This window comes from Nomascus leucogenys, chromosome 2 (assembly GCF_006542625.1).
Source record: "Nomascus leucogenys isolate Asia chromosome 2, Asia_NLE_v1, whole genome shotgun sequence".
Classification (NCBI taxonomy): Eukaryota; Metazoa; Chordata; class Mammalia; order Primates; family Hylobatidae; genus Nomascus; species Nomascus leucogenys.
This window is the reverse complement of record NC_044382.1, coordinates 132,292,613-132,318,368: the sequence shown is the minus strand read 5'-3', so window position 1 is coordinate 132,318,368 and position 25,756 is coordinate 132,292,613.

Here is a 25,756-nt window from a genome sequence, read left to right as displayed (position 1 = left end):
TAGTAAACACTATTTTACATGTCATATTAATCCAAAGACTTTGATTGGTTTTTAGTCTTCACCTAGCTAAGTACTCAACTTCGAGTTAAAATAGAATGCTCCTCAAAAATCAATAATTTCAGTATAACATATTATTTAGGGTTAACTTAATAACTAAAAACAATAAAATTAAGGTGGTTGCTTCTGGAAAGCAGGACCCTGTGGGGAGGAAAAGAATGAGATTAAGCAATTTTTAAAAATTTAAAACCACTTCTGGGGGCCAGGTGCAATGGCTCAGTCCTGCAATTGCAGTGCTGTGGAAGAATCTCTTGAACCCAGGGGTTTGAGACCAGCCTGGGCAATAAAGTGGGATGCCATCTTTACAAAAAAAAAAACCATAGAAAATTAGCTGGGTGCAGTGGTGTGTACCCACAGTCCTAGCTAATTCAGAAGCTGAGGTGGGAAGATTGCTTAAGGCCAGGAGTTTGAGGTTACAGTGAGCTATGATTGCACTACTGCAGTCCATCCTGGGCAACAGAGTGACATCCTAGGGAAAAAAACAACAACCACAAAACAAATAAACAAACCAAAAAACCCACTTCTATATATTTAATTTTTAAAATAGTGTGTATGTATTGCCATGTTTTTTTTTAAAAGGACTCTTAAAACCCTAAGATAATTTAGCAAATTAATTCAATGCAAAGAAATGTAATTATTTCAAATGATCACCCTTAGCTATAAGAAGTCTGCAGATCCAATGAGTAGTTTCATTTTCCATCTATGTTTCTGATAATATTATATCCAGCACTTGTCATCCTCACTCACACTGAGGCACTTACTGTGTTATGTGGTCTTGTGTGTTTAGTGTTTCAGAGTGACATCATATTCTTTTGATACCCCATCCCCTTTTATTCTACCAGACTGATGCAGGTAGAAGGGAAGGAATTAAAGAAACATGGTTCAGTAGTCATTTGTCCAGAGAGAAATGGTTACGAGTGCTTTTGCCACTAAATTATGCTAATCCACTCTATAATCCAATCACTATTTTCTAAATGACAAGGGACCCTCGTGCCATAGGAACTGTAGTCAATTTTCTCCTTTGTCCCAGTAGGTCAATTATTCTATTTTTCCTGAGGTAAAAGAATAACTTTCTTTCCCGGAACTTGTGAGGGCTCTGCAATGCACACTACCCACAGGATCTGCCAAACTATTATCACTCCATTAGAACTGGCTGAGATCACAATTACCTAAGGAATGCCATACCTCAACTCTATGTTTCTGGATGTCAGCGGCTCCAGGCACCTCAGTTCATTCAGAAGTTAAGGTTCATGTATCCTGTCCTTTATTTTCCCTCTGGACTTCCATGATTCTACATGCTGAAGAGTACACAGAGCATTGCCTTGGAGTTAGTAACAAAGGAGTGAAAACCCAACCATTTGGAACTGATATATTTATTGCAGTATCCATAAGAAAGATGGCATGAAGCATTTCTATTAAGAAGCGTGAAAACTCCTTATATTTTGGTTCCTAAAATAACACTATACACGTAGAGAAAATTAGACAGGACTAGGAGATTTCTTATCATTCGTAGGGTTGATGTGTATAGAGATCCAGGAACATAACACAAATATAAGACACACATTTTTTAACATTAGTGAACCTGAGTTGTAGCTACCATGGAATGTAAAGTTAATGGGAGACTTGGATAATCTCTCCCCAAATAACTAAATTTAAGGATTTGTTTTCTCCTTGTTTCTACCTTAGTATGCTATTAATTAATTTGCCTTGTTTGGAAGACCTTGATTTCTGCGTGTGTGTGTGTATGTGTATGTGTGTGTGTGTGTGTGTGTGTGTGTATGTGTACAGGGCAGGGTGTCTTGATTAGCTTTGAAGTGCCTTTCTTGCATAATGAACACCATTCTAACACGAGCTGGCTCTAGTACCCAGTCCTCATTGTTAGGGAGGCTTTATCAGGTGCTATCCTCAGTCTCTGACACATTCAAAAGAATGTTAACAGTGATTTTTCATCCTTGGAGGGTATATTTGGATTTGGAAGACTGTCAAAATGTATTTGGAGCCAAGCATGGTGAATAAATGCTGGGTGATGAATCTAGAAAATAGAATGTTTAGAGAAGTGGTCAAAAAAAAAAAAAAAAAACAACAAAAGATCCTAAACTTTTGTTTTTCTTTTAAGCAATGGGTATTTTGTAATAAATAGAATATGTAACACCACAAGGTAACTTTCTATGAGTTAATAAGTTTGCTCTCTGTAGAAACCAGAGAGAGGTTATCAGAGGCCTGCCTCTGAGAAAATGCCAGGTGGGTGGCAATATTATTTATATAGTTGAATAACTTGGGATTTTCTCAATACTGTCTTCAGATAAATGGAGGATATTATTCCTTAGATTTAGCCTTCTGGTTGCTTGTCTTCAGTTCTCAATTTTCCAGTAATCACTCGGCCTTCACAGCAAATGTCATTAACCTGGGGAAAGGAAAAAACAAATTTGATCTACTTCACCATCTTAGATGCTCAGAGCCTGTCAGATGTGCAGACAACAGAGAGTTACGGAAAGGTCATAGAAAACAAGGAAATTGTGGATACTACTTCTTTCTCACCCCACTGACCCCCATATAAAGCAAGGTTCACTTACATTCCAAAAACATTATGTACTCTGTTATTTGTAAAACTTTTTTCTAATAAAGAGAGAATAAGAAAGCTGCAAGTGAACATACCTATTCTTTAAAAGTGTCAAAATTTTTCTTTGAGAGGAGAATTACAACAACAAAAACTATGTCAACACTAATAACATCCTACAATTAGTCGCTTGATTTTGTAAACATTTTAATTGCTTTGACAGTGCTTGACTTACATATTAAGAGTAGTTGTTATCCATAAAAATTATAACCATGTGCTTGCCCTGCAACAGGGAGTAACATATATGCAGAAATCAACAACAAAAATATTAACAAATCACCAAACTGGAAGAAGAAAACTCACTAAAGGAAGACAGAATTAAGAGAGGTATCAAAGAACTGAGTGTGGTAGCACATGCTTGTGATCCCAACTACTTGCGGGGCTGAGGCAGGAGGATCACTTGAGCCCAGGAGTTCCAAGCCAGCCTGGACAATATAGTGAGACCCATCTCTTAAAAGAGAGAGAGAAAGTGATTGAGAAAGAGAGAGGGATAGAGAGTGGCATCAAAATTTGACCTGTGGCCCTAACATTGAACTTAATGCTCTGCAACCATCACTCTAGAAACTATTTTTGACCATTTTTTTTCTAGGTAAGAATAAAAAGAACAGTTTCATAGGTCTCTTTTCATGGTTGTTTTGATACATTCTTATTGGAATGCCATATAATTATGTGACCATGGAAGGTTATATAAATCCTTTTATTCTTAGTTCTGCTTTACTTCCTGTCTTTCTTTTGTTTGCTGGTCAGTTTTAAACTTTGACATATTTTAGGGCTGTAGAAATTTTAGTTTTGTTTCAATAAATCCGTTTTGTAAAAATTAAGAAGCAGATCGAATCAACTCAACTGTGAACAAACTGTGGAGTCAGTTAATATGTTAATATTACCAAAGCATGAGTGATACCAATAGGTTCAAATAGTTCAATTGTATATGTAGATGCATTTATTAAGGAGGAAATTTTTTTCACATTTTCCCAAGCATAAAAGAGCATCTGATTTTAGAATTTGGAGCCTTTGAAAGAAAAGTATTATCCCTAGATTTTTCATATAAGGTCATGAAATGGCTGTTATTTATAAAATACATTTTATCTAGCTGGTATCTTTTATTATAAAAGGGCCAGAATAGATGTTGACAAGTGGGTATTTTATATATAAATAAAATATTTCAAAGCCTCCATTAACTCAATGTGTTTATATATTGGTTCCTGTCTCATCTTTTTCTTTAGTGCTTATATATCAAGCATTTTTTTTTTTTTTTGAGACAGAGCCTCGCTGTCACCCAGGCTGGAGTGCAGTGGCCCGATCTCAGCTCACTGCAGGCTCCGACCCCTGGGGTTCACGCCATTCTCCTGCCTCAGCCTCCTGAGTAGCTGGGACTACAGGCGCCTGCCACCTCACCCGGCTAATTTTTTGTATTTTTAGTAGAGACGGGGTTTCACTGTGTTAGTCAGGATGGTCTCGATCTCCTGACCTCGTGATCCGCCCGCCTTGGCCTCCCAAAGTGCTGGGATTACAGGCGTGAGCCACCGCGCCTGGCCTATATCAAGCATTTTTATGAAGTATTCTTTCTTCTAAATTGAGACATAGTGTAAGATAGAAAAGCAGGCAATATCAGGAACTAAGTTTTTTTCTCATTTTTCTATGAGAAACACTTATTCTGAGAGAGAGGAGTCTAAGTGGTGATGCTGAGACCACAAGCTCTTGATTTTAAAGTTCAGTTCTGGTGTTGGGTGAAATCCTAGGCTTTGGGGTGATTTTTTCAGTGTGATAATTTTAGACTAAACTATTTGCCTGCTGCACCAAATATTGCCGAGGATCCAAAATGTGACTTTGGGCAAATTATCCATGGATTTTAAATATCAAAAGTATATTACTGGCTTCAGACAAATCTTTTAATGATCAATTAAGTTTCAATGATGCTTTAAAATTAGTCCTTCTGTGAGTAAAGGAAAAAGTCTAGAATCCTCCACAGTGAGAATAACTCCCAGATACTTATTGCCTATGCATGGCCTACTTTCAGCTTCCTCTTGATTAGTGTCCATGTTCTTTTAGGGAATCGGCACGTATGTTTTGTTTCGAGGAAATCATTTCTTTCTAGGGCGATGTCAGACTTAGGTATTTTTTCTTTAAAAGGCAACAGTTTAGGTGCCATCAAAGCCATCCATGTTTCCAAATGTAAATACGTCACTTTGTTGTGGTCTGGCTCCATTAACATTGGTACAGTATATTCAAGAATGTTTTTACATCTACAGCCCCGTGCACTAAAAGGGAAATTTTAAAAGAGGCCCATGATATATTAGTCACATGAATGCTAGCAAAGGAGCGAGAGTGTTTCCAATTAGCTTGTCTTCCTTTTGCTGTTTTATGGGGAACAGATGAGTGACACATCTCCCTGCAGTGAAGAGTTACTGGATGTGAAACCAAAAGTCTTGAGCTGGGGCACGCTTTCTTGTTGTTTAAACCCTTTGAGACTTTTTTAAAAATCAGACATGTCAAATGAGAATAATATCTGGTCTACTAGTGTCAGAGCATTGTGGGAGGGAATAGGGTACAAAATGAGTAAATGCTCTGTGAACTATCAGTTGCTGTATACAGGTTGGTGTGTATTAGTTCCATGCCTTTGATTATAAGCCATGGAAATGAACTGTGGCTAACTGAAGCTAGAGAGAATTTAGTGGAAGGATATTGAGGCTCACAGAATAGCCAGGAGCCTAGAAGATCATGCCAGGGATGTGACAATAAATAAGGCCATTTCAGAGGGCAAAGAAACAGGACATTCTAGAGGCCGCAGCAGGAACCGTCCATGAGGATGGACTGGGTGCTATTCATTTCCAGTCCCTTTGATCCTACGCTCAGATCTGAATACTAGGGAAAGGGTGATAGTAGAGTAGTAGGCCCAATTGCAATCTTGTGCTAGTCTCATGGGTAGAGAAGGGCATGGGCCCTGGTTACTGTCCCACCAGACTCTGTCTTATAGGAAAAAAGTAATTTCTCAAAAGGAATTAGAGTGGTGATAGAAAGAAGATGGATGCTGGACAATCCAAAAAATCCACAGACATGAAACTGATATTCCTTACTTCCTCAGTTTGGGGTAGAAAATGTATACAGACTCAGTGATTCTGAGCCCTTTTACCCTGTGCTATCGTCTGAATGTTTATGTTTCTCCTAAATTCAAATGCTGAACCTCTTACCCTCAAGGGATGGTATTAGGACATGGGGACTTTGTAAGGTGATTAGGTCACGAGGGTAGGACCCTTGTGAGTGGGATTAATGCCCTCATAAAAAAGGCCTGAGGATTGCTCCTTCCACCATGTGAGGACATGTTGAGAATTCACCATCTATGAACCAGGAAGTAGGCCCTCATCCCCCACCAAATCTGCTGGTGCCTAGATCTTGAACTTCCCGGCCTCTAGAACTGTAAGAAATAAATTTCTGTTATTTAGACTAACCAGTTTAAGGTATTTTATCATAGCAGCTCAACAGAACTAGGACAATATTCTGAAATTAATTTTTTTTTAATTTCCCCAGTCTTGGGAACTTAAATATAAATAAATTCAATGACTCTGAGCCCTTGTCTCCTGTAACCAAGGGAATGCCATATTTTTCCACCCTGGGGTTTCACTTGATGATTCCCAAGAAGAGCAGTAATTATGCCTGAGACCAAAGGTTCAATTCTGATTACCACTCTTTGAGCAGAGAAGAAAATGCCTGAGATCTGTGTCAGCCTACGGAGAAGTCTTTGTTTGTGGTGGTTGTTGATACTGCTGCCCAGTGCGACACTGATGAAATCCAGTTGGCCCAACTTCCCTGGGGTTGAGCTCCTTGTGCACTGCTTGAAGTTAGGGGCTGGCAAGGTATCCATTGTAAATCAGGGGGCCTGTCCCTGAAAAAAACACATTGTCCATTTTCCAAGCTGTGATACTGGCTGTCATTTTTTGTCTGCATATAGGTGTAGAAGGAGGAATCTGTGTCCCCGTCCCCCACATTCTTCAAATCTTGACCATGATGCTGGTGACAGGGTCCAGAGGATTTCCTTTCTCAGTTGTATGCTGTGCCTAGACTACTCCTGTCTCCAGGTTTCCAAGTACTTGTCCTGTGAGTAGAGGAAATCCCTCCCTTTTTCGGTCCCAAGGCCTAGCTGCAGTGCTGTCCTAGTAAAAGTGAAAGTTTTTTTTCATGAGAAAGAACAATTCTTGTCAACGGTATTATTTACTACCTAGATGAGCTTTCTTAAAGACTTAGAGGGAAATACAAGAATGACGTACACTAACTAGTATGACCATACCGCTTCTTCAGATGGGAGAGCAACTTAGTTTTGATTGAAAATTGAGTCAGAGAAAATTAGGATACTTAAAGTAAGGAGCAAAAGACAGCTTGGGGAGTGTAACTGGCAGGTTTGCTGAGTCAAGAGCTGTGTGTGTCTTCTTACTCACTTCCTCCTGCCCTAATCTGAATTTCTTCTATTCTTTTAAAAGGATTTGTCTATTTCATTCATTTGAAGATAGAAAAAGCTTATCTTTCCATGTGCCCCTACAGGTACCTAGGTTGGTAGAACCAAGCAAAAAAGAAAAGTGGTAGTGCCTGAGTTGGCGTTGGAAGGACAGAAGGATAGGAAAGACAGGTGCATTTGACATAAAAGACAGTGGTGGACATTAGAGAAAGCCTCTGTGGAGGCTAGCCTCTCCAGCTGCCAAGGCAAGGCAAAGAGAAACTTCTAGTGAAGACAATACTGATTCCCTTCTCTTCATGCCATCCTCAGTCACACTATAGTGGCCTTTGGCCTTTGTGTGGAGGCAAGGTAAGGACCATGAAGACTTTTTCCTTGACATCCCGGGCTGATCTCAAACATCAAGTCACTTGCAAAGAGGATGGGAGCTCTGTGTTCAGATGAGTCCTGTGGGACATTCAGGAAGAAGAGAAACAGGTCCACGATGCTGGATCCAACTGCACATTAGATTAAGCTGCCCAGTGTTAAGACTTTTAGTGAAGGTCATGTGGTTACCAGTCTGTGTGCCAAAGAGCAGTGTGTGTTAAGGTCTGAGCTCATGTCCTTACTCAAGATTCCTTTTAGTCAAAGAAACTCAGTGGATACAAACTTGAGTTATGATGATACTAGGCCTTTTTATAATACATAATCCAGAACTATTTCCAAGAATGCCACTAATCATTTGTTTGGGGAACTTTCTCCCCAAATGTCAATTGGATCCGTGTTCGCTGTGAAATCAGAACACATGAGAGTAATCAGATCTGCTGCGAAGATGATAGTTTAGAATTCTTGCTTTCCAAAACATTTCACAATTTCAGTCATGGTTTTTCCTGTGAACCCCATATCCTATGGTGTCTCTGTTTAGTTATAAACGTCTTTAGGCTATATTCTTCAGCTCAGTCAGCACACTGTCCAACAAAAGTTATGTTCGTTTATAATACATTTCAACTACTTGGCAGGAGCTTATCAATATGCTTTGGTTTATCAAACAGAAAGATGAAAATCTAGTTTTTATATTTGCTTTTTTCTGTGACACAGATGTATTTTTTTTTTTAAATCAAGACATCTTGTTCAAATGTTTCTGTTCAACTTTGGATGTTGCTCCAGAAAAAAATAGGAAAGAGGCTCTGTGAAATATTTTTGGTGTGATCTGATGAGTCAAAGAGCCCCATACAGAAATACCTTGCAGTTTTTCAACACATCAAAAATGTGCTCAGAGCACTAAAGGAAAGAACTTGAAACATACTTATTTTCTGTTTGTTAGCAAGTTTTGGCAATAGCCACAATTGTTTACATGAGGAACTTGAGTCAACCTAATTTAACATGATGTCAATGTGTTTTGGAATAAAAATGTGTGGTATATATGGTGAAATTATGCTCTGGCACTAGAATCAAATAATGTCAGAGCTGAAAGATCCAAGAGGGTATCCAGTGTCATTCTCTCATGTAAGAGATGAAAAAACTTGGGCCCAAACTAGTGAAATGACTTGGTTAAGATCAAATTGCCGATCATTTGTACAACTCAGATAAATCTGATCTTGTAATCTTCATCTACTCTTGTTTCTATCTTTCCACAAAGGTGGTGATATGTTTTCTCTGTGGTCCTTCTCCTCACACTTAAAAGTCTACTTTGAATAAATTACTTCCACTGAAGTGACTAAAGTGTATCAGAATATAAATAAAAGACTCAAAATTAAAACCAGAGCTAAATTATTGCCCAGTTTATAGAACCTCTGCATCTCCTCTATTAGCCTAAAAAATTAAGTAAATTTTTCAGGTAAATAGGAAAAATTCATATTTTCTCAAAAATTTACACACGATTCTGTGATTGAATTTGGCCTGAATTATAATCCATTTCTATAAATGAAAAGTAGACCCTAGGGGAAGGGCAAAATTGGAGATCAGAGATAGGGCATTAAAATCTTCCAAAGGGGGAGCTGAATCTCTTGGGTACATATACTTGAAGGAAATAGTTTGTTGAATCCTGACATATTGAAGTATGGAGGAAAGAGAAATTTCCATAGGAGCTTTGAGCATAACAAGCAAGATTCAAATCTCTAGATTCAATAGTAGGTGTCATGTCAGACAGACTTGGGTTCAAACCCAGATGTGTCGCAAGAACTGTGCTTTTAAGCTTGGATCTCAATCTTTTAATCTAAAACGTGGATAAAATTATAATTGCCCTCATGGTGTTGCAGTAAGCTCATGGCATTGTTGTAAGTAAAGCATGCCTCCTGCCTATGAGTGGGGTGCAATAAATATGACATATTTTATAACATCAAGAGGTAGAGTCTATTGCTCCACTTCATTGCATCTGGGCTGGCTTTGACTATGAATGTAGCGGAGGTGATGTTGTGTGAGTTCTGGGATCTACAAAGACCATGTAGTTTCTGCCTTTGTTTTTTTGAAACTGTGCCCTGAGACCACCATGACAGGGAGCCAATTTAGCCTATTGAAGGATGAGAGGTCATATATAGGAGAAATGATTTGCCTGAGCGAACAGATTGTGAGCTTTCAAACATAGAAGTGAGGTTGTCTTAGACCTTCCAGCCCAATCAAAACTCTAGATGGATGCAGCCATACACAAGAACCTAGGCGATAAATCCAAATGTGTGTGTGTACCCATGCCCACACGTGGTAGGACAGACACATACTCACTTGGCATGCAGATGTTTGTGAGGTTGTGCCCTGCCCAACTTTGTCCTGAGGTTGTTTCTTTTGGAAGCTTGCTGTATTGAGAGGCCCTATGTCTACCCCTTCCCCCATCTATGGGGTTGGTGATACAGTTTGGCTCTGTGTCCCCACCCAAATCTCATGTTGAATTGTAATCCCCATGTGTCGAGGGAGGCACCTGATTGGAGGTAATTGGATCATGGAAGCAGTTTCCCCCATACTGCTCTCATGATAGTGAGTTCTCATGAGAACTGATTGTTTAAAAGTGTTTGGCAGTTTCCCCTTGCTAGCTCTCTCTCTCCTGTCACCATGTAAGTTGATGTTTGCTTCTCCTTCACCTTCCACCATGATTGAAACTTCCTGAGGCCTCCTCAGCCATGTGGAACTGTGAGTCAGTTAAACCTCTTTTCTTTATAAGTTACCCAGTCTCAGGTAGTTTTTTACGGCAGTGTGAAAATGGACTAAAACAGTTGGGAACATTGAGTATGAGTGCTACTAGCTGTGTTGTGCATTGACACAGGGGTATGTGTGAGCATTTAAGCCGGTTTATGACTTCAGCCAGTGATACAGATTGTGTAATAATATAAAAATTTAAAAAATTGTTACATGAAGCTTGGCACAGTGGCTCACGCCTGTAATCCCAGAATTTTGGGAGGCTGAGGCAGGCAGATCACGAGGCCAGGAGTTCAAGACCAGCCTGGCCAACATAGTGAAACCTATCTCTACTAAAAATATAAAAATTTAGCCAGGCATGATGGCAGGCACCTGTAATCCCAGCTACTTGGGAGGCTGAGGCAGGAGAATCACTTGAACCTGGGAGGTGGAGGTTGCAGTGAGCAGATATCATGCCACTGCACTCCAGCCTGAACGACAGTGCGAGATTCCGTCTCAAAAAAAAAAAAAAATTGTTACATGAGGTTGGAATTTCTTTTTTTAAGTACCATAAATATACTATATTGGATGGATTTGAAGTCCAGCCCAGCATAAAACAAATTTTCAGTAAATATGAGCTATTCTTACTATTAATAAGTGTCAGATAATATCTTACTTAGTGTTTTAAAGTTTATCAAGTAGGCTCAACAAATTTATCTTAATTAGCCCTCACAATAAACCCATGGGGTTATTGAAATAGACAGAAATAATTTTCTCTGTGTTAAAAAATTTTAACCTAAAGTTAGTGCTTTTTTAAAACCATGAAGAATAGAAGTTAGAAGCAGGGCTCATATGCTGCTCTCTCGATACCATTTTTAGCTTCTATTTCCCTCCTTCCATATAAGTGACCTATAAATATAACATCACTGATGTCACTGATGACAGAGCATTAAAGTTTGGTTCTAAATAGTGAATTAATGATGAAATTTGATTTCAACTTTTCCTCTGAGACCCTCCTTCAGTGCCCTCCCTAATGCCCTTGCTTTGAGATGAAGAAGTTATTCCTAATATCCTACTTGTCTTCTTCCCCATTGCAAAAATGATGTGTAACAGGCTATCACAAATGTCCGGGCCAAAAAGTACCTTCTTGGATAGCTGTCTTGCTGAACAAAAGCCTATATTGGCTGTTAGTCATCCAGGAAGAACAAAGAAGTCAGAGCAAGATACCCTCAGAGGCAGTGGCTTGTAGTGGGAGTCATTGAAATATTTTCTGCAACAAACTGAGACAATCAACCATTAGGGGAGTACAGATCAAAACAGCAAGAGATACCACTTCACATCTCTTATGATGGCTATAATCAAAAGGACAGGTAATAACAAGTGTTGGCAAGATGTGGAGAAATTAGAATCCTTTTGCACTGCTGGTGAGAATTTAAGATGGTGCAACCACTTTGAAAAACAATGTGGCAGCTCCTCAAAAAACTAGAGCTACCATATGACCCATTCCAATGCTAAGTATAATACCTAAGAAAATTAAAAATATATGTTCATGTAAAATCTTGCCATGAGTATTCATAGCTACATTGTTCACAATAGCCAAAAAAGTGGAAACAACCCAAATGTCCATCAACTGAGGAATGAATGAAATGTAGTATATCCACACAATGGAATATTATTGGGCAATAAAAAGGAATAAAGTACTAATACATACCACAACATGAATGGACCTTGGAAACATTATGCTAAGTGAAAAAAACCAGACACAAAAACACATATTGTATGATTCCAATTATATTAAATGTATTTAATAGGCAAATCCATAGAGACAGAAAAAAGATTACTGGTTGCCTAAGGCCATGTGGGAATAGGGGAATTGAGAAGTCATGTGTAAGCAGTGTTGGAGTTCCTTTTGGGGTGGTTAAAATGTTCTAAAATGGACTATGGTGATGGAAGCACAACTCTAAATATAGTAAAAGACTTTGAATTGTATACTTTAAATGGATGAATTGCATGACATGAATTATATTTTAGTAAAGCTATTAAAAAAAACTAAGGCTTCGCCTCACAATACTAGCATGCCAATAGCTGATCTAGTATGAATAATATTAATATGTTGAAGGAGAGGAAGAGTCAGGAATAATCTATCCAGAATACAGAATATTGGAATTTAAGGTAAAAATATTAGAGATTTGGGCCAGGTGTGGTGGCTCACGCCTCTAGTCCTAGCACCTTGGGAGGCCAAGGCAGGTGGATCACCTGAGGTCAGGAGTTTCAGACCAGCATTGCCAACATGGTGAAACCCTGTCTCTACTAAAAAAAAAAAAAAATACAAAAATTACCTGGGCGTGGTGGCATGCATCTGTAATCCCAGCTACTTGGGAGGCTGAGTCAGGAGAATCGCTTGAACCTGGGAGGTGGAGGTTGCTGTGAGCCAAGAACGTGCCACTGTACTGCAGCCTGGGTGACAGAGAGACTCTGTCTCTAAAAAAAAAAAAAAAATTACTGGAGATTTGTCTCCATTATTAACCAAGAAAGCTGTGACCCAGGCTCAGGGGTATGGGCTCTGATCACTGATGAATGGTGTCCATTTCTCTGGATGCACTAGGCTGTTGTTGATTCTATTAAGCACTCATCCTGATGGTCCAACTCCTTGATCCCCAACTATGGGACATTGTAGAAAGAAGTGGTGTTGGTCAGTGTCCTTTAAAGAAGATTTCTCACTATTAATTAAGAAACTGGCATTAAGACCTCTGCAAGGGCAGTGGGAGGAGGTGGGTCAGAGAAAGGAGGAGGGAGCTACTGTTTATTCAGATCAGCTGCTGTATTAGGCCCTCTGTCTACCTTTTAATTCTCACAATGATCCTACATGGTAGGTATCCTTATCTCTAATTCAGAGTTGAATAAGTCGAGGCTGAAAGACAACAAATGGTTGATCACCTAGCCCACAATTGGCATCCCCCAACTATAAAATCAGGTCTCTTTCCCACCAAAGCCTATGACTTTTCCACTTAAATGTCCATTAGTGTGATTCAAAATGTCTGATTCAGACAAAAATAGTCATTCGACAAACTAGAGTTTGGAGCCTCCAGAACTCAGGACAGACAAAAATTCCATACAGAAATTCACCAAGGTAATGCTGGCCCACCCTTAATGTGCTCTGGTTTGACTAATCAGATTTACCTTTGATTAAAGGCGTGAGATCATGCACTGAGGCTGAAGACAGGGACCCAAGGAAGTCCTGCTGACCATCAGTACCCAATCTTCTCTTGCTGAGCACATGTGATTGTTCTTCTTTGCAGATGGCCAAAGCACTGGTCCTTATAGATAGATGCAACCCCTGCTTCTGAGTGTCCCCTCAGCACCCAGGAGCTGCTTTGTGTAACAGGACTCCAGGCAGCTGCTATAAGCTCAGAGGTCAGGCGAACACGGGCTGAGGACAGGAGGACACCTGCCTCTTGCATGCAAAGATGGAACAAATGACAACATTTGTTGCCTCGGATCTGTGCAGCCCAGGCAGCATGTGTGAGGGCCTCACAAGCTCTGTTTTCTTCATGAGCATGGGTCCCTCTTTTCATATCTGGAGCAGGGAACAGATGTTTCATCAAAAGACACATTTAAAATAAAGATAATTATGCAGTAAGAGGCTTAATTACATCAGCTTATTCAGGTCCACTTAATTGCCTGACAGCCCGAGTGCCTCCCACTTATTTGCAGCAGAGGCTCTTGTGTTTTGCTGGTTTATCAAATCCTTTGATGGCTCAAGGAAGATGTTATTGACTTAGCGATTCAGAAAATATCAATTCCTTACACACAGCTGGTAGAGGAAAATGTAAATATTTTTAACAAGCAATAAAGAATCATCGTTTTCCTAGAGGTGGCTTATGGTGTCTTATAAATGACTAATAACTGGAATGACTCAGAGAGGTAAGCCTGAACTAGATATTTCATCTTTCATTGTCTCTTGGTCATATTTGAAATCCTTGTGTCATATTAAAATTCCAGGGAGAAGGTGATTTGCTAACTTAAGAAGGCCATTTGAATCATGTGACAATGAGGTAGTTGACCACACACACACACACACACACAAGCAGTTTTTTTCACAATTATTTTTGTGTTTTTTAATTTTTCAGACTGGTTATATCTGCTTCAGATGCACAATATTTTTTTACACAGCTATCTCCTTTATTAACTTCTTGAGAGAAATTATAGTATTTTTATTTCTTTAAAGTTTACTCTAACTTGTATCTGGCACATAAATGGCACGCCAACTTACGTGTTGGAGGAGTGAATCTTTTTTTTCTTTATTTCTTCTAAGAAAAAACATGAGATCCACATACAGAATGTGCATGTTTGTTACATAGGTATACGTGTGCCATGATGGTTTGCGGCACCTATCAACCCGTCCGTCCTCTAAGTTCCCTCCCTTCAATGAACACCATCTTCAGTTCTCCCACCCCCTAACAGGCCCTGGTGTGTATTGTTTCCCTCTCTGTGTCCACGTGTTCTCATTGTTTAACTCACACTTATAAGTGAGAACATGCAGTGTTTGGTTTTCTGTTCCTGTTAGTTTGCTGAGGATGATGGCTTCCAGCTTCATCCATGTCCCTGCAAAGGACATGATCTCATTCCTTTTTATGAATGCATAGTATTCCATGGTGTATATGTGCCACATTTTCTTTTTTTCTTTTTGTTATTTTTATTATTATACTTTAAGTTCTAGGGTACTTGTGCACAACGTGCAGGTTTGTTACATATGTATACATGTGCCATGTTGGTGTGCTGCAGCCATTAACTCATCATTTATATTAGGTATTTCTCCTAATGCCATCCCTACCCGCTCTCCCCACCCTACAACAGGCCCCGGTGTGTGATGTTCCCTATCCTGTGTCCAAGTGTTCTCATTGTTCAACTGCCACCAATGAGTGAGAACATGTGGTGTTTGCTTTTCTGTCCTTGTGATAGTTTGCTGAGAATGATGGTTTCCAGCTTCATCCATGTCCCTACAAAGGACATAAACTCATCCTTTTTTACAGCTGCATAGTATTCCATGGTGTATATATGCCACATTTTCTTAATCCAGTCTATCATTGATGGACATTTGGGTTGGTTCCAAGTCTTTGCTATTGTGAATAGTGCTGCAATAAACATACGTGTGCATGTGTCTTTATAGCAGCATGATTTATAATCCTTTGGGTATATACCCAGTTATGGGATGGCTGAGTCAAATGGTATTTCTAGTTCTAGATCCCTGAGGAATCGCCACACTGACTTCCACAATGGTTGAACTAGTTTACAGTCCCACCAACAGTGTAAAAGCTTTCCTATTTCTCCACATCCTTTCCAGCACCTGTTGTTTCCTGACTTTTTAATGATTGCCATTCTAACTGGTGTGAGATGGTATCTCATTGTGGTTTTGGTTTGCATTTCTCTGATGGCCAATGATGATGAGCATTTTTTCATGTGTCTGTTGGCTGCATAAATGTCTTCTTTTGAGAAGTGTCTGTTCATATCATTCGCCAACTTTTTGATGGGGTCGTTTGATTTTTTCTTGTAAATTTGTTTAAGTTCTTTGTAGATTCCGGATATTAGCCCTTTGTCAGATGAGTAGATTGCAAAAATTTTCTCCCATTCTGTAGGTTGCCTGTTCACTCTGATGGTAGTTTCTTTTGCTGTGCAGAAGATCTTTAGTTTAATTGGATCCCATTTGTCAATTTTGGCTTTTGTTGCCATTGCTTTTGGTGTTTTAGACATGAAGTCCTTGCCCACGCCTGTGTCCTGAATGGTATTGCCTAGGTTTTCTTCTAGGGTTTTTATGGTTTTAGGTCTAACATTTAAGTCTTTAATCCATCTTGAATTAATTTTTGTATAAGGTGTAAGGAAGGGATCCAGTTTCAGCTTTCTACATATAGCTAGCCAGTTTTCCCACCACCATTTATTAAATAGGGAATCCTTTCCCCATTTCTTGTTTTTGTCAGGTTTGTCAAAGATAAGATGGCTGTAGATGTGTGGTGTTATTCCTGAGGGCTCTGTTCTGTTCCATTGGTCTGTATCTCTGTTGTGGTACCAGTACCATGCTGTTCTGGTTACTGTAGCCTTCTAGTATAGTTTGAAGTCAGATAGCATGATGCCTCCAGCTTTGTTCTTTTTGCTTAGGATTGTCTCGGCAATGCAGACTCTTTTTTGGTTCCATATGAACTTTAAAGTAGTTTTTTCCAATTCTGTGAAGAAAGTCATTGGTAGCTTGATAGGGAGGGCATTGAATCTATAAATTATCTTGGGCAGTATGGCCATTTTCACGATATTGATTCTTCCTATCCATGAGCATGGAAGGTTCTTCCATTTGTTTGTGTGCTCTTTTATTTCACTGAGCGCAGTGGTTTGTAGTTCTCCTTGAAGAGGTCCTTCACATCCCTTGTAAGTTGGATTCCTAGGTATTTTATTCTCTTTGAAGCAATTGTAAATGGGAGGTCACTCATGGTTTGGCTCTCTATTTAGTTGTTATTGGTGTATAGGAATGCTTGTGATTTTTGCACATTGATTTTGTATCCTGAGACTTTGCTGAAGTTGCTTATCAGCTTAAGGAGATTTTGGGCTGAGACAATGGGGTTTTCTAAATATACAATCATGTCGTCTGCAAACAGGGACAATTTGACTTCCTCTTTTCCTAATTGAATACCCTTGTTTTCTTTCTCTTGCCTGATTGCCCTGGCCAGAACTTCCAACAATATGTTGAACAGGAGTGGTGAAAGAGGGCATCCCTGTCTCGTGCCAGTTTTCAAAGGGAATGCTTCCAGTTTTTGCCCTTTCAGTATGATATTGGCTGTGGGTTTGTCCTAAATAGCTCTCATTATTTTGAGATACGTCCCATCAATACCTAATGTACTGAGAGTTTTTAGCATGAAGCGCCGTTGAATTTTGTCAAAGGCCTTTTCTGCACCTATTGAGACAATCATGTAGTTTTTGTCTTTGGTTCTGTTTATATGCTGGATTACGTTTATTGATTTGCATATGTTGAACCAGCCTTGCATCCCAGGGATGAAGCCCACTTGATCATGGTGGATAAGCTTTCTGATATGCTGCTGGATTTGGTTTGTCAGTATTTTATTGAGGATTTTTGCATCGATGTTCATCAAGGATATTGGTCTGAAATTCTCTTTTTTTGTTGTGTCTCTGCCAGGCTTTGGTATCAGGATGATGCTGGCCTCATAAAATGAGTTAGGGAGGATTCCCTCTTTTTCTATTGATTGGAATAGTTTCAGAAGGAATGGCACCAGCTCCTCTTTGTATCTCTGGTAGAATTCGGCTGTGAATCCGTCTGGTCCTGGACTTTTTTTGGTTGGTAGGCTATTAATTATTGCCTCAATTTCAGAGCCTGTTATTGATCTATTCAGGGATTCAACTTCTTCCTGGTTTAGTCTTGAGAGGGTGTATGTGTCGAGGAATTTATCCATTTCTTCTAGATTTTCTAGTTTATTTGGTTAGAGGTGTTTATATTATTCTCTGATGGTAGTTTGTATTTCTGTGGGATTGGTGTTGCTATCCCGTTTGTCATTTTTTATTGAGTCTATTTGATTCTTATCTCTTTTCTTCTTTATTAGTCTTGCTAGCAGTCTATCAATTTTGTTGATCTTTTCAAAAAACCACCTCCTGGATTCATTGATTTTTTGAAGGATTGTGTCTCTATGTCCTTCAGTTCTGCTGTGATCTTAGTTATTTTTTGCCTTCTGCTAGCTTTTGAATGTGTTTGCTCTTGCTTCTTTAGTTCTTTTAATTGTGAAGTTAGGGTGTCAATTTTAGGTCTTTCCTGCTTTCTCTTGTGGGCAAAGATGTTCTTTGAAACCAATGAGAACAAAGACACAACATACCAGAATCTCTGGGACACATTTATAGCAGTGTGTAGAGGGAAGTGCTATACATTTCCCTCTACACACTGCTACAAATGTATCCCAGAGATTCTGGTATGTTGTGTCTTTGTTCTCATTGGTTTTAAAGAACATCTTTATTTCTGCCTTCATTTCATTATGTACCCAGTAGTCATTCAGGAGTAGGTTGTTCAGTTTCCATGTAGTTGAGCAGTTTTGAGTGAGTTTCTTAATCCTGAGTTCTAGTTTGATTGCACTGTGGTCTGAGAGACACTTTATTATAATTTCTGTTCATTTACATTTGCTGAGGAGTGCTTTACTTTCAACAATGTGGTCAATTTTGGAATAAGTGTGATGTGGTGCTGAGAAGAATGTATAATCTGTTGATTTGGGGTGGAGAGTTCTGTAGATGTCTGTTAGGTCCACTTGGTGCAGAGCTGAGTTCAATTCCTGGATATCCTTGTTAACTTTCTGTCTCGTTGATCTGTGTAATGTTGACAGTGGGGTGTTAAAGTCTCCCATTATTATTGTGTGAGAGTCTAAGTCTCTTTGTAGGTCTCTAAGGGCTTGCTTTATGAATCTGGGTGCTCCTGTATTGGGTGCATATATACTTAGGATAGTTAGCTCTTCTTGTTGAATTGATCCCTTTACCATTATGTAATGGCCTTCTTTGTCTCTTTTGATATTTGTTTGTTTAAAGTCTGTTTTATCAGAGACTATGATTTCAACCCCTGCTCTTTTTTGTTTTCCATTTGCTTGGTAGATCTTCCTCCATTCCTTTATTTTGAGCCTATGTGTGTCTCTGCACGTGAGATGGGTCTCCTGAATACAGCACACTGATGGGTCTTGACTCTTTATCCAATTTGCCAGTCTGTGTCTTTTAACTGGAGCATTTAGCCCATTTACGTTTAAGGTTAATATTGTTATGTGTGAATTTGATTCTGTCATTGTGTGTTAGCTGGTTATTTTGCTCTTTGGTTCATGCAGTTTCTTCCCAGCATCGATGGTCTTTACAATTTGGCCTGTTTTTTCAGTGGCTAGTACCGGTTTTTTCTTTCCATGTTTAGTGCTTCCTTCAGGAGCTCTTGTAAGGCAGGCCTAGTGGTGACAAAATCTCTCAGCGTTTGCTTGTCTGTAAAAGATTTTATGTATCCTTCAGTTATGAAGCTTAATTTGGCTGGATATAAAATCTGGGTTGAAAATTCTTTTCTTTAAGAATGTCGAATACTGGCACCTGCTCTATTTTGGCTTGTATAGTTTCTGCCAAGACATCTGCTGTTAGTGTGATGGGTTTCCCTTTGTGAGTAACCTGACCTTTCTCTCTGGCTGCCCTTAACATTTTTTCCCTCATTTCAACTTTGGTGAATCTGACAATCATGTGTCTTGGAGTTGCTCTTCTCAATGAGTATCTTTGTGGCATTCTCTGTATTTCCTGAATTTGAATGTTGGCCTTCCTCGCCAGGTTGGGGAAATTCTCCTGGATAATATACTGCAGAGTGTTTCCAGCTTGGTTCTATTCTCCCCTTCACTTTCAGGTACACCAAAGAGATGTAGATTTGGTCTTTTCTCATAGTCCCATATTTCTTGGAGGCTTTGTTAATTTCTTTTTATTCTTTTTTCTCTAAACTTCTCTTCTGACTTCATTTCATTCATTTGATCTTCAATCACTGATACCCTTTCTTCCAGTTGATCAAATTGGCTACTGAAGCTTGTGCATGCGCCACGTAGTTCTCGTTCCATGGTTTTCAGCTCTATCAGGTCATTTAAGGTCTTCTCTACACTGTTTATTCTAGTTAGCCATTCATCTGATCTTTTTTCAAGGTTTTTAGCTTCCTTGCGATGGGTTTGAACGTCGTCCTTTAGCTCGGAGAAGTTTGTTATTACCCATCGTCTGAAGCCTTCTTCTCTCAACTCCTCAAAGTCATTCTCTATCCAGCTTTGTTTCATTGCTGGCGAGGAGCTACATTCCTTTGGAGGAGAAGAGGTGCTCCTATTTTTAGAATTTTCAGCTTTTCTGCTCTGGTTTCTCCCCATCTTTGTGGTTTTATCTACCTTTGGTCTTTGATGATGGTGACGTACAGATGGGGTTTTGGTGTGGATGTCCTTTGTGTTTGTTAGTTTTCCCTCTAACAGTCAGGACCCTTAGCTGCAGGTCTGTTGGAGTTTGCTGGAGGTCCACTCCAGACCTGTTTGCTTGGGTATCACCAGCAGAGGCTGCAGAACAGCAAATATTGCAGAACGGCAAATGTTGCTGTCTGATCATTCCTCTGGAGGCTTTGTCTCAGAGGGGCACCTGGCCATATGAGGTGTCAGTCAGCCCCTACTGGGAGGTAGCTCCCAGTTAGGCTACTTGGGGGTGAGGGACCAACTTGAGGAGGCAGTCTGTCCGTTCCCAGATGTCAGACTTCATGCTGGGAGAACCACTACTCTCTTCAAAGCTGTCAGACAGGGATGTTTAAGTCTGCAGAAGTTTCTGCTGCCTTTTGTTCAGTTATGCCCTGCCCCAGAGGTGGAGTCTACAGAGGCAGGTATGCCTCCTTGAGCTGAGGTGGGCTCCACCCAGTTGGAGCTTCCCAGCAGCTTTGTTTACCTACTCAAGCCTCAGAAATGGCAGGCACCCCTCCCCCAGCCTCACTGGCGCCTTGCAGTTGGATCTCAGACTGCTGTGCTAGCAGTGAGTGAGGCTCTATGGGCATGGGACCCTCCAAGCCAGGTGTGGGATGTAATCTCCTGGTGTGCCATTTGCTAAGACTGTTAGAAATGCACAGTATTAGGGTGGGAGTGACCCAATTTTCCAGGTGCCGTCTATCACAGCTTCCATTGGCTAGTAAAGGGAATTCCCCCACCCCTTGCATTTCCCGGGTGAGGTGATGCTTTGCCCTGCTTCTGTTCACACTCCATGGGCTGTACCCACTGTCCTTCACCCACTGTCCAACAAGCCCCAGTAAGATGAACCTGGTACCTCAGTTGAAAATGCAGAAATCACCTGTCTTCTGCATCACTCACGTTGGGAGCTGTAGATTGGAGCTGTTCCTATTTGGCCACCTTGGAACCTCCCTGTGCCACATTTTCTTTATCCAGTCTATCGTTAATGGGCATTTGGGTTGGTTCCATGTATTTGCTATTGTAAATATTGCTGCAATAAACATATGTGTGCATATGTCTTTATAGTAGAATGATTCATATTCCTTTGGGTATATACCCAGTAACGGGATTGCTGGGTGAAATGGTATTTCTGGTTCTAGATTCTTGAGGAATCACCATACTGTCTTCTACAATGGTTGAACTAATTTACATTCCCACCAACAGTGTGAAAGCATTCCTGTTTCTCCATAGCCTTCTCACCAGCATCTACTATTTCCTGACTTTTTAATAATTGCCATTCTGACTGGTGTGAGACGGTATCTCATTGTGGTTTTGATTTGCATTTCTCTGATATCAGTAATGTTGAGCTTTTTTTCATATGTTTGTTGGCCATATAAATGTCTTCTTTTGAGAAGTGTCTGTTCATGTCCTTTGCCCCCTTCCAAAAAAAAAAAGGCAGTGTTGTGGTGCTATTTCAATCTCTCCTTAAATTTAAAGACATAGATTAGTTCTGTTTCAGACTAATGTCCTATTTCCTGTTTGTACCCCTACAGCATCAGCTGTTTTGAAGCAATAGCTTTTACTCATTGCCTTTATTTTCTCTTACCATCCATTTCTTCCTTTCTTCCACCAAACCTTGCACCCTGCGTCCTGCACACACCAGTCTTCCGAAAAACAAGAAAAAGTCAAAGTCTGATTCTTTTTATTCTTCAGCCTGTTACGTGCTCTGTAGCATTTATGTAAACTCTTCCATAATGGCTTCCAGAATATTGCACCTTCCTAGATTTACCCCTTGAATCAGAGGGGATTCAGGAAATAGATGGCACATTTACATTGAGTAATTGAAGTGAGTGTAATGAAGGGTCTCTTTATAAAGATGTGACAGGGTACAAGAAGTGAACAACAGATTGGGCAGTACTCTTGGACTAAAGATAGGAGTGTCTGTGACCACCTCTAGGGGCAAGAGATGGGAGCAGCTATCAGAACGGCCACTTGACAGAAGCTGTGGACTTTAGAAAGGGATATGGCTAACTTGGGGTAATCTAGTAGGGAGGCAGCGAGGGAGAATAAATAATCTAACTTTACTGTCTTCCTAACCTCTGATCTTGACCAAGGCTTCCCACTGGCCAAATTAGACCCAGTGCCAGAGGACAAGAGAGCCATGGATGCAGCTCAGACAGGTCAGCCTCCCAAAGCACAGAGCAGGGTGGAGAAGGGCAAATGGAAAATAGCCACCAAATCTCCATCTCACTTATGTTTTCTTCTTAGTCTCACTTATTGGTACTTCTTCCATCAACATCTCTATAAGTCTAGTGTTCCTGAAGGCTCTATGTGCTCCTCTTCTCCTTGTCCTGGACAATCTTACCTAGTCCTTAGCTTCAAATATCACCTCTATGTTGATGATATCCAAGTCCTTATATTTAGTTCTTCCTTTTCTCCTGAGCTCCATTTGCAGAATGTGTTTATATTAAATGATTAGTCCTTCCTTCCATTTTAACACATTCAAACAGAACTCACTTTTCTCCCAATTAAATTCCCCTGAATTTATCTTCTGAGTTAATGTTTTTCTCCCAGACACTTAGACTAGAGTCATCATACTCAACTGCATTTCCTTCTTTTTATCCCAGTCAGTTGATTACTAGATTCCATCTCTGAATTCTCTCCAATTTTCCTTCCTTACTTTCCATGATTATGGGCAAGTCCACAGGTCATACTCACATTTTCTTCTGTACACTCTTCTATCATAACCTCCTTGCTTCTACTGTTTAACTTTTACATTATATCCTCCACACTGCTTCTGAAGTTATCTCTCTAAAACAGTTTACATTTTGTTCAACTCTTAGATAAAGGCCTTTGTAACATTAACTAAAGAATAAAGCTCAAGAGCTTAGGATGGTTTTCATAGCCCTTCTCATCATTGTTCCAATCTCTCCTTCCATCCCCGTAGCTTAGTGTATGTCTTTTAAAATAACTTATACTTCACACCTTCCTTCCTTTTGTCATGCTACATCCTCTGGCCTCTTTCTTCCTTTAAATTAGGATATGCAAGCACAAATGTAAATGAGGAAACTAGTCCCTATAACGCAAGAGGAAGTGAAGAAGATTGTGGTGATTAGAGAGAATATGCCAGTGTGAAGGGGATGGTTTTTATTTAGATTCTGTAGATTGTTGCCATGTGAGAATGTAGAGCCTTTGTTTTTATATCTTTATTTTTCAAGAGAACCTGAAGATTTAAATTTTTATCTGAAGCTCCCATGGACGTATTTTTATGCCACCAATAATCATGTGAGTTTACCATTTGTCTAGGATCTACTTGTGGTAGAGTCTTTCCGACAGTTCAGTACAACAGAACCCTTGACAGCCACTTCAGGCATTCCCTGAAGAGAGCAATTTGGACATTTCTTGTGCTACACAAGATATCAGATCCAGCTGCTCCAGTGGGGGTCAATGGCCACATCCCACGCCCTGCTATATACGTGTCACCCTGCTATAGTATACCACATAGCACTGTGGGGAAGAACAAAAACAAAAAAATCATGGATCAAGGCAGCCCTCTGATGAGTCTCAAATGTTAGAAACTAAAATCTGTTCGCACTCATGACTCCTGAGAGATTTTAGGGGAGTCCATCCATGTTTCCCAACATATAATGGTAAAAGCAGATACCTATAGAGGCCCAGAGTTCTGCACTCAAAAGAGAATGCAATGAAGTATGGCTTTTTCTGAGGAGGTGAAGTGATGAGTGGTTTGCAGCTTCAACATGGTAACCTCAAATGTGGGACTGACCCCAGATTTCTGAACACAGAATTGTCATGTTTGACAGGTTTATCAGCAGGGTTGTGGCCAGCTCTGTGAATTCATTTTTTAAGGGGTAGATTTTGCAGGCTTTCATATGCTGAATTCTGCATTCTCACTTGATTGCCTGAGTAGAATGGTTCAATATCTTGACTAGATAACTAGAAAAAGGCTTAGGAAAGTGCCTGACGAGTTCCAGAACATTACAATCTTCCCATTTCTTGGCATTTATAGATTTCTACAGAGCTAGAATTTTGCCAAAACTCACATCATAGCAAGCCACAGTGTGCCCACACATATAGAGACACATGAGTCTCTTGTGTGTATTTGAAAACTGCATGCATCACCAGGTAGGGGCCACAGTACCAGTGGTGTGGTAAGGCCAGGTGCCTGGTGCTTGGGTCCCTAGTCTGAGTGATAGAATCATGTCTGTAAAAATAACAAAAGCCTGGCCAGGTGCAGTGGCTCACGCCTGTGATCTCAGCACTTTGGGAGGCTGAGGCAGGCGGATCACGAGGTCAGGAGATCGAGACCATCCTGGCTAACACAGTGAAACCCCGTCTCTACTAAAAATACAAAAAAAATTAGCCAGGCATGGTGGCAGGCACCTGTAGTCCCAGCTACTGGGGAGGCTGAAGTAGGAGAATGGTGTGAATCCGGGAGGCGGAGCTTGCAGTGAGCCGAGATGGTGCCACTGCACTCCAGCTGGGCGACAATGTGAGACTCTGTCTAAAAACAAAACAAAACAAAAACAAAAGCCCCTGGCAGGGGGAACTTTCTACTCCTAACTCCTGTATTCCTTTAGACACTTTCATGTCAGACTTTATTTTAGATCTCACATCCTTTATCCTACAACAGTCATGACAGTAGATGCACTTTCTTAAACAGCATACTTCATTTGCTGAATTTCACCATCTTACTCCTTTCTCTCCACATTCATGATATTTTGGCAACTCTTCTTATATAGGAAAATGTTCTTCCTTAAAGTACCAATTTTATCTCAGATATTTGTTCCAAGTTGAGGTCTAGATTATAAAAGCACTGTTAAAATTCCTTCATGTCTGCAAACATGTTTACCATTACCTGCTACAGACTGATGGCTTGATGGAGCAGTTTAACTTGTTCCACAAGCATGTTCTATTTCTACTTATCCTACATAAATTGTGACTGCAGACGCTACAGAATCTGCACAGAACAACCCACTTACTCATCTGCCCACAATACAACCATTCACAACCACTAACTCTTTCCTTATATTAGGTAGTTGTCTGTTACCTGTAGAAGTTATAGACTACTCAGAAGGACCTAAATGACATATGCCGGTAATCCTAAGAACCACATAAAACATAATTTTCTCCTTACTGGACCCCGGGAGAAACCATTTGAATAAGACATGGCATCTGAGTTTATCTCAATAAATATCTGTGTGTGCTTAGAATTGTGGGATATGTCCTCAGGGTCTAATGCTCCCTTTCATGTTTTTCTGACATAAATGGACTTCCAATTTCTCAGACTCCAGATCTCAGCTCCAGGGACCAGGGTCTGCTCCATCCTAGACCCTATAAATATAGCCAGTGGTACTTGAAGGCCACAAGTGAAAGCAAGTGATGAGCGGCAATACCTGCTCCAGACTTGCTCCTGCTTACTCTAAGAGGATGTCCTCTACCATCCCTGACCCCACAGAACCCTCATCAGTGGTCTGGCTTCCGATCTACTCACAATAGGAGACCCTAAACCTTAGAAAGTGCCACATCTCTTCTTTGTCAATTCCAACGTTTTCCTTCCTTCATAATCCAGTTCAAATGACCACTTGC